The sequence below is a fragment of the Hypanus sabinus genome, chromosome 4 (genome assembly GCF_030144855.1).
Source record: "Hypanus sabinus isolate sHypSab1 chromosome 4, sHypSab1.hap1, whole genome shotgun sequence".
In the NCBI taxonomy this organism is placed as follows: Eukaryota; Metazoa; Chordata; class Chondrichthyes; order Myliobatiformes; family Dasyatidae; genus Hypanus; species Hypanus sabinus.
In genome coordinates this window covers 149,376,590-149,386,959 of record NC_082709.1, presented here as the reverse complement: position 1 = coordinate 149,386,959, position 10,370 = coordinate 149,376,590, and the positions used below count along the sequence as shown (strand labels likewise).

The following is a 10,370-nucleotide window of genomic DNA, read 5'->3' as shown; positions in this document are numbered from 1 at the left end:
AGTCAAATAGCCAATGAGAAACTAGTTTTACTGAATGCAATTCATGGAAAAGCATACAGTTTTCTAAAAAGTTTGACTGTTCCAACCAAGCCAGCTGAATTGAGCTTTGCTGATATCATGAAACTAATGCAGGAACATTTAGAACCAAAATCATTGTTGATTGCCAAACGCTTTAGGTTTCATAAGCAGAATCAAAAGGAAGAGGAGTCCATTTCAGCATACCTGGCTGAATTGAAGAGATTATCTGAGCATTGTCAGTGAAGTAATGGGCTTAATGATGCACTGAGAGATCACTTAGTATGTGGAATCTTACAATAAAACATTCAAAAATGGCTCCTAACACTTGCAGAACTCTCATTTAAAAGGCCATTTGAAAATCGCGAATGCCCTTAATGGAAGTTGTCTTATTAGGAGAAGGAGAGTTGTACCATCCAAGCTGAAAGCTAAGGTGTTGGAGGAACCATGGTCAAAATGAAGCATTGGCTCAAATTTTGTCTGGTGGCCTGGGATAGATCAGCTTACTGAGCACTTTGCCATGCATACTTTCGGATGTCAAGAGCAGTGCCTCTCCGTCCCTGGGAACGGCCTGCATTAGCCTATCAGAGTCAATTGTTAGAGAAGAAAGGTTTCCAGAGCTGTCAGAACCACTTCCTGCAGTCCCTGGATCAACTCCTAAGGCCACTAGATCCCCAGAGAAGGCCCCAGAACTGGAGATTATTTCACAGCCACAAGTCTCACCTGCCAAGCACAGTGATCCCCCTTATCAGGAAAGATATTATCCCACAAGAGTAAGAAATTCTTGAGAGCTATTAAATCTTTAGGCCTGAATGGGATAATTTAAAATTTACTATGCTGTAGATGCCTATATATAATAAGTGTGTGTATATAAGTTGATTTGCATTCTATATTGAGTTGGAGTTTACAGCTAAACAGGGAGGAGTGTTGTGTATTGAATATTTCAGTCGCATTTAATATATTTTTTGATTAAGCATTCTTTGTTGTTACATAATTCATCAGGGATTATATGTAAAAGTACATGAATGGCATTCATCATTACACCACCATATCATAAGTGCGTGCCTCACTAAGGAAAAGACAAAGTTGACATGTTTATCCCCACATTTACAGTATCTTTTCATTATTTTTCTGCATTACAAATCATAACACTCACCTTTTGCCTGTGGTTCAGTGCAGAACTATCTGCAAGATCCTCTTCGTTTTTCAATTCTTGTCTGATCTCTGCACCTGCTCAAAGCAACCCATGAGAAATTGCACACATCAGCAAACTGGACTGGGCACATCTGTGCATAATTCACCTTAGCACTTCAGACTTTTCCCTCCAAGTTGTGCATCTGATGATGTTAGAGGTCACGTATCATATGTTTCCTCCATTGCCAGCTTAAATTGAATCTTCTGGGTATAGCTTATAGACTGCTTGAATAGTCTCTAAAATAAAACTGCGAACAATTTTACACACAGATCGAGAAAAGACTCTTTGATGAAAGAGTCTGCACTGGGACATTGATGAGTTGCATGTATCCACCGCCAGCCTCAGCTTTCAGTGCTCAGATTAGGAAAGCCAATCTCTGGTTGTCCATATTCGTCAGGGATCAGTGCACCTAAATATTTGCCAGATGGGGCTTCATCATGCAGAACCACATGTTTTAAGGTTTTGATGGGCTCATAACTCATGTTCACTACCAGAAGAAAGATAAAATACAGTGTCTGAGTATTGAAACTTTTATTAATTACTGCAACTTAAATGCACTTTTAAGTAAATTTATTTTTCTTTCTTCATTTTTTTCTAATTGAAATTACCTTAGTTCTTTGGAACTATTTACAAATGCCTCTGATCGTCAGAGTCTCTGCCAGCAGCAAGTTCTCAATATGACAGCAGTGTGAGGACAGAGTTACAGGACCATCCCCAGCCTCAAAAACTAATTGCTGGTTGTGGACTGCTCTGCTTTGTGAAGAGGCTGCAACCAGCAGGGCCTGGGCTTTATTGCTGCTGGGGGTTCAAAAACTAAGGGCTGCTGAGCGAGTAACAAAGGAAGGTGGGTGAAATGTAAAGTGACTAGGATCAGAAGTGGCCTATTCCTTATTTAATCTGTTGAGCCTTCTGGCACTGCTCTCTAGTGACTTGCCAACATTGCAAATTCTAACCCTTTAATAAAAGAAAAAATACATATAAGTACCAGGTTTGGAGTGAGAAACAGAGAGCTTGAAAACGTTAGAGATAAATAAAATGTACAAAATGAGAAATGGGGAAGTGTGTCTGATAGGGCTGCATAATTTTACCCCCCTCCACAGATGTCCCATGACCCATTAAGGTCCTCTGTTAGCTTGTTTTATGCTCCAGTTTCTAATATTTGTGTCTCTTTTGCCCCAGTGTGTGAGGGAGTTGGCTTGGAAAAGAATGATGATGTTGCCTCTGTAAAAGACGTCAGCAAATTTTGTAGAGGATATAGGTGCTTCTAAGCTCTTCTCCAGTGTCTGCATGTGCCTACTCTAAGTTGAATCTCAAACACAGATGAAGCCAATGATTATTGTGGCTAAATAGAGCATTTCTAGATTAGAAAACCCTATCTTCAATTGAAGGCTTCCTTGGTGCTTTGGTTTGTTGATTTTATCATCAATGTCTGCCTTCCCTGATAGGAGTCTCACATAATATAGGAAATTATCCATATTACCACAAGTGTCATTGTTGACCTTGATAGTAGCAAAGCAGCTAACCAACTTTTGATATTCAGCTATTGCACGAAAAGCTCTTGAGAGGGTGAAGTTACACTTTAAAATGACCCCATCCCCCTCAATTTAATATTTCTAAAGCCATGCTCAAATCCTTCATCATTATTCTTCAATATTACCATAAATATTTGTTTCTGATTTCTTCTGGTGAGGATGAAACACACGCATCACATCAAAATTCTTTGCTGAAAACCTTTGGCTCCTTCAAATGAGTTTCCTGATTGCTGCCTCATAGCTGTTGCTATAATGTATAAATGATTTGCCTAAATACAAGAAATGATGCATAGGTAACAATGTCATCTGCATAAGATTTCAAATCTTGGATAAATGGATGGGTTTAAATGGCACTTAAACCTGTTTAATTACATCAAAATATTTAAAAGCTACTGCCATCTTTTTTCTTTGAGTAATTTGGTTTACTTTACCTGTGTAAACTGGTATTGCAATGTATGCCAGATATTGTTCTTCTCATTTCTTCCTCACCTCTATCTCCAGTCAGCACGTGCCGTATATTCGTATTGGGAGGTCAACTGCTAGGCATTGGTTGTTTACATATTTTACTCGAGCAAAAGAAATCAGACAGTTACTGATCAAATTACTGATACAGAGCGGACTCAAAGTGCCAAAAGGCCTGATTCTGTTCCTATGTCTCCTGGGATATGGGATCAATCCAAAGCAGCACCTAATAGCAGTTCCAAGTTGTGATAAATAAAATGTTTTGAACATGGGACTATCAGAATTGTATGTTTAATTCAGATGGCGCATGGTTATATAGTACATAGTTGTTGAATAGAAAATTAGCATCGTACAGCATTGTGTTCGCCTACCCAAACTAGTCTAATTTGCCGGAATTTGGCCCATTTCTCTCTAAATATTAACCCTACCATGGAGGGTCTCATGCCCGGCTGTGGGAGGAGGAGCTTTGGACATGGAGCCAGCAACCCTATCTCATAAAAGCCCAGAGATACAGAAACGCCATCTAAAGCTCCAAAGACCTTGCCCTGTGAGAGGAAGGACCTTTGCTTAGAGAACATGTGAAGTTGTGTGGTGAAAGCCGCAAGTGCATGGAACCTTCTATCTTCAAGAGCACCATCACTGGAACATTGAATGTAAAAACCATGTCTGAAAGTGGAAATTCAGTGGAAGTAGCAGCTGAAATCAAGGATAACATCCTGAGCCTGCTCGGCATCAGTGAGACAAGATGGACACAATCTGGGCAGAGGTGGCTGAGGACAGGGGTGCTACTACATTAGTCAGGACACGAAGAGATGATGCCCCACACACACAAGGACTGACATTCATCCCTCACTGATAGGATGCAAAGCACATGGACCCACTTGAGTCTCTGGTTTAAGACAGCTCTACTGAAGGTGGGCAACAGCTTACTGGTGGTTTTCAAGGCCAGGAATTCAACTAGTTACTCTATTAATAACACTTCTTATATGGAAAATTGTGGCAAACCATCACCGCAATCAATGAAGAGGTGAGTGAAGGTCAGGCTGAACCGAGGGTCGAGACATGCAGGTGTGAGGCAGAGTTGGAATGAGGTTGAAGAATGTTCCAGGAGAAGTTGGAGACAGTGGAGATGTTGGAGCTCCTGAGGTGAAGCTGGGTTGAGCAGAGCGGAGAAAAGCTGAAGATAAGTTGTTTTGGAGCCCATCCACCTAAACACCATCCTTACACATCTGGAGAAGGACGTTTATGTGAGAATGCTGTTCTTGGACTACAGTTCAGCATTCAACACCATAATTCCCTCCAAGTTCAACAAGAAGCTCAGAAACCTCGACCTTGTGCAGCTGGATCCTGGACCTCCTGTCAAATTGCTGGCAGGTGGTAAGAGTAGGCTCCCTCACCTCTGCCCCTCTGACCCTCAACATAGGTGCCCCTCAGGGCTGTGTCCTAAGCACCCTCCTTTACTCTCTGTATGGCCATGACTGTATCACCACCCACAGTTCCAATCTGCTAATTGAGTTTGCTGACAACACTACACTGATTGGCCTAATCTCAAATAATAATGAGGCAGCCTACAGAGAGGAAGTCATCACCCTGACACAGTGGTGTCAGGAAAACAACCTCTTTCTCAACGTCGCAGAAACAAAGGAACTGGTTGTGGATTACAGGAGGAATGGTGATGGGCTAATCCCTATTGACATCAATGGATCTGGGGTTGAGAGGGGGAACAGCTTTAAGTTCCTTTGCATGCACATCACTGAGGATCTCTCGTGGTTTGTACACATCGGCTGTGTGGTGAAGAAAGCATAACAGTGCCTCCTTCACCTCAGACAGTTGAAGTTTAGTATGGCCCCCAAACTCTAAGAACTTTCTATAGGGGTACGATGGGGAGCATCCTGAATGGCTGCATCACTGCCTGGGATGAGAGCTGTACTTCCCTCATTCGCAGGATCCCGTAGAGAGTGGTGCGGACAGCCCGCACATTTGTCGATGTGAATTTCCCTCTATTTAGGACATTTACAGAGACAGGTGTGCAAAAAGGGCCTGAAGGATCATTTGGGACCCATGTCAACCCAACCACAAACTGTTCTCGCTGTTACCATCCAGAAAACGATACCACAGCATAAAAGCCAGGACCAACGGGCTTCTTCCACCAGGCCACCAGACTGATTAATTCACGCTGATACAATTGTATTTCTATACCGTCCTGTTGTACATACTATTTATTACAAATTGCTATAAATTGCACATTGCACGTTTAGATGGAGACGTGACGTAAAGATTTTTACTCCTCATGTATGTGAAGGATGCAAGAAATAAAGTCAATTCAATTCAAAAACTAGGAGTGAGGTATGATCCATCTCAGCATTGCGCTGATTTGGAGATTTCGAGTAAAGGCCATAAGCGGCCCGGAGTGTGTTGGTGGGGCGGGAGCTAGCTGGGGAGGGCCCGGTGCTTGAACAGTTTGAACCCCAGGCCAAATGGACTGAAAAGGTAGGGTGTCGAGACCAAAGACAAGGGTCGAGCCAGCTCTGTTCCGTGACATTTCACCCTGATCTCCTTGGCACTGAGTTTGAGGCCGTGAGACTGCTCCGGCTGTGGTGTTCTTCGAGTCTGCGAGCTTCCCAGTGATTTGCATCCATGGATTAAGTTTGTTTCAGAATGCTGTTGCTTGTTGTTATTGTTTCCATGATTTGTGTTTTTATTTCCTTCTGCTCTGCACATTGGGTATTGGTCCTTTTTTAAAATTGGGTTCTTTCGTGTTTCCTGCTTTGTAGCTGCCTGTAAGCAGATGAATCTCAAGGTTGTATAATTTATACATTCTTTGACAATAAATGTGCTTGGAATCATTTGAATTATCTTGGCATCTTTTACAACAAAGAAGAAAAAGATCAAGATGAGCATCATACAGTGTCATACACCAACTAACAACAGTGATGAAGAAACCAAGAACAAGAGAAAATCTGCAAATGCTGGAGGGTTCCGGCCCAAAATGTCAACTGTACTATTTTTGTAGATACTGCCTGGCCTGCTGAGTTCCTCCAGCATTTTGTGTGTGTTGCTAAGAAATCAAGTACACTTTCTCTAACAGACTTTAGACATTCTACAAACATATCCTGAGAGAGATATTAACATTTTTCTGGAAGACTACAATGCAAAGGTAGGATCAGATAACATAGGCTATGAAGACGTGGTGAGGACACACCAACTGGCAATGATGAGTGCGAATGGAGAACGCTTTGCCAATAGGTGCATATGGTCATCAGAGGCAGCATCTTGCTCCACAAAAATATTCAGGTGTCACCTGACCTCATACCAGAGAACCAAATAACCACATCCGTATATCCAAGAAATTCAGGGGATCATTTCAAGATGTCAGAGCGAGGAGAGGAGCAGATGTCACATCTGACCATCACCACTTGGTTGCGAAGTTAAAACTCAAACTGAAGAAGAATTCATCAGAATCAGCATTAGTGAGGCAGAGATTCATTGTTAACCTTTTGAGAGATCCAAGAAACATTCAAATTGGCCCTCATCAACAGGTTCAAGGAGCTACAATTACAGCACAGACAAGAAGATCTATGCAAGAAGTAGCAGAAAGTTAAGGAGACACTAATCTCGACAAACCTTATTGAATTTTTTGAAGAGGTTACGAGGAAAGTTGACGAGGGTAAAGCAATGGGTGTTGTCTATATGGACTTCAGTAAGGCCTTTGACAAGTTTCCACATGGAAGGTTAGTTAGGAAGGTTCAATCGTTAGGTATTAATATTGAAGTAGTAAAATGGATTCAACAGTGGCTAGATGGGAGATGCCAGAGAGCAGTGGTGGATAACTGTTTGTCAGGTTGGAGGCCGGTGACTATTGGTGAGCCTCAGGGATCTGTATTGGGTCCAGTGTTGTTTGTCATATACATTAATGATCTAGATAGATTTAGGCCAGTTAGACGAGTGGGCTGAAAGATGGCAGATGGAGTTTAATGCTGATAAGTGTGAAGTGCTACATTTTGGTAGGAATAATCCAAATAGGACCATACATGGTAAAAGTTAGGGCATTGAAGAATGCAGTAGAACAGAGTGATCTAGGAATAATGGTACATAGTTCCTTGAAGGTGGAATCTCATGTGGATAGGGTGGTGAAGAAAGCTTTTGGTATGCTGGCCTTTATAAATCAGAGCATTGAGTATAGGAGTTGGAATGTGTGGTGAACTACGTGTGCCTGTCTGGACACGCCCCCTGCTGACTGCTCCTGTGGCTCCTCCCACATACCCCTGTATAAAGGCGATTGAGGTCTGAGCCCGGCCTCTCTGTCTCCAGGATGTAGTATGGTGGTCACTCACTGCTTGTTCCTTCTTCCAGTCGATAAAAGCCGATATCTGGCCTTCACGTCTCAGAGAGAGTTATTGATGGTGCATCAGGATGTAATGTTAAAATTGTACAAGGCATTGGTAAGGCCAAATTTGGAGTATTGTGCACAGTTCTGGTCACCGAATTATAGGAAAGATATCAACAAAAGAGAAAAAGTACAGAGGAGATTTACTAAAACGTTACCTGGGTTTCAGCACCTAAGTCACAGAGAAAGGTTGAACAAGTTAGGTCTTTATTCTTTGGAGCGTAGAAGGTTGAGGGGGGACTTGATAGAGGTATTTAAAATTATGAGGTAGGGGAGATTCAAACAAGAGGACATGATTTGAGAGTTAGGGGGCAAAAGTTTAAGGGCAAAATGAGTGGGAATTTCTTTACTCAGGGAGTGGTAGCTGTATGGAATGTGCTTCCATTAGAAGTAGTAGAGGCAGGTTCGGTATTGTCATTTAAAGTAAAATTGGATAAGTATATGGACAGAAAAGGAATGGAGGGTACGGGCTGAGTGTGGGCCAGTGGGACTAGCTGAGTGTAAGCGTCGGCATGGACTAGAAGGGCCGAGATGGCCTGTTTCCATGCTGTAATTGTTATATGGTTATATGTTGAGGTACGAGGTGTCAAAAGGAACCAGCAGGAAGAACGGATCTCAGCTGAAATGTTACGAAAGATTGAGGTGAGGAAGCAAAAGAAAGCAGTCATGAATAACGGCAGGACTAGAATAGAAAAGGTGAAAGCATGGGAAGGGCATGTGAAGGGTCACAGGGCAGGGAAGAAAAGCATTAAAGCTGACAAAAGCAGTTATATAGATGGCCTGGCAGGGGAAGCAGAAGCAGCAGCAGGGTTTGGCAACGTGAGGAAAGCTGCACACCATCCAAGAAAGGGTCCTGCAAGTACAGTAAGCCTGAGAAGCCAGTCCAGGGCAGGGATGGGAAGGCCATAGTGGGAACAGAGCAGCAGTTGAAAAGGGGGGGCTGAACACTCTGAGGATCTGATGAACAGGCCCATAACTTTGCACCCAGCTCTCTTCCCTCCAAACAATACTGACCTGCCTATTAACCAGGAGAAGCTTGCCAGAGAGGAGATCGGGAAAGCAATAAAGCTACTAAAGAATGATAAAGCAACTGGCCCAGACAACATTCCCGGAGAAGCCTCCAAGGCAGACCTGGACGCTACAGTAGAAATGCTGTACCCTCTCAGATTCAGATTTAGATTCAGTTTATTGTCATTTATAACCACAAATACAATGCAGTTAAAAATGAGACAACGTTCTCCGGAATGATAACACAAAAAAAAACACAAAACAGACCACACAAGAAAAACCACATAACGTTTGGTAATCCCCAATTCAGAGTCTGGAGAGGCTGCTGCGTTCCCGGAAAGGAACTACAAACACATCAGACAAAACTAAAGCTACAAGACCTACACAAAGCCATATAGTTACATACAGTTATAGGTAACATCGAGATAAAGATCTCCTTCAGAAGATCTGGAAGAAGACCAACGGACTGGAAAGATTCCAAAGAAGGGAGACCTTATCAACTGTTTCAATTACAGAGGCATAACACTCTGGTCAACTAGTTCCAGGAAAAGTCTTCTAAAGGATAGTCAGCAAGCCAGGCAGCATCAATGAAAAACAGTACAGGCAACATCGACTGTACTCTTTTCTATAGATGCTGCCTGGCCTGCTGAGTTCTTCCAGCATTTTGCGTGTGTTACTTGGATTTCCAGCATTTGCAGATTTTCTCTGGTTTGCTGCAGGATAATACTAGAGAGAATGAAGGATGCTATCGACACTAAACTAAGATGAACAAGCAGTCTTCCACAAGAACAGGACATGTACTGACCAAATGGCCACACCATACATCATAGTCGAGCAGTCATTTGAATGGAATATATCTCTGTACATGAACCTCATTAGTTATGAAAAAGCCTTCAGCAGTGTAAACAGAAATACCCTGTGGAAAATTCTGGAGCATTATGGAGTATCAGGCAAGGTGATCAGACTGATCAGGAATCTGTATGAGTGAAGGACTTGTTGAGGTAACCATGGCGGACAGCTCACCAACACTTTTCAGGTGAAGGCAGGAGTCAGATAAAGATGCTTGATGTCCCCTTTCCTCTTTTTTCTGGTCATAGACTTGATCATGAAAATAGCTGCAGCACAGAAAAGGAATGGGATCCAGTGGACGCTATGGAAACAACTGGTTGACCTAGATGTCACTGATGATATAGTTCTCCTGTCCCACACCCACAAGCAAATGCAGGAAAAAACAGTAGACCTGGCAAACACATCAGCACAAATGTGCCTTAATTTCCACAAAGGGAAAACTAAAGTTCTCAAGATCACTCAACCTGCATCGACCCAGTCACTCTTAAGGGAAGTCCACTTGAGGAGGTAAAAGCCTTCACCTACCTAGGCAGTGTCATCAACAGGCAGGGCAGCACCCATGAGGATGTCAGAAGAAGGATCAGTAAAGCTCAGTCAGCCTTCATCCAGCTCAAGAACATCTGGTGCTCCGAGAAGCTGTGATGGCGCACTAAGATCAGGCTGTTCAACTCCAATGTGAAGTCAGCTCTTCTGTCCAGGGAAGAGGCTTGGAGGACATCATTCAGAAAGTGAAGACCGTTATTAATAGCTGTCTGAGAAAAGTCCTCCAGGGCCGCTGACGAGAAGCCATCAGCTACAACGACCTATGGCGGAGAACTCCCCAACAAGCAGCGTGAGCCAAGCACCACCATCAGCAGACAGGTACTAATGTGGCATCCTCAGGGAAAGGGGAAGAAAAGCCAGCTAAAGAACTTCCAGTGAT

The 10,370-nt window shown here is 42.9% G+C and overlaps 1 pseudogene; it reads left to right on the top strand.

Moving 5' to 3' along the window:
* The first annotated feature begins 3,866 nt into the window (after nt 1–3,866).
* On the top strand, nt 3,867–10,090 carry LOC132392170 (uncharacterized; annotated as a pseudogene).
* Nucleotides 10,091–10,370: the final 280 nt, after the last annotated feature.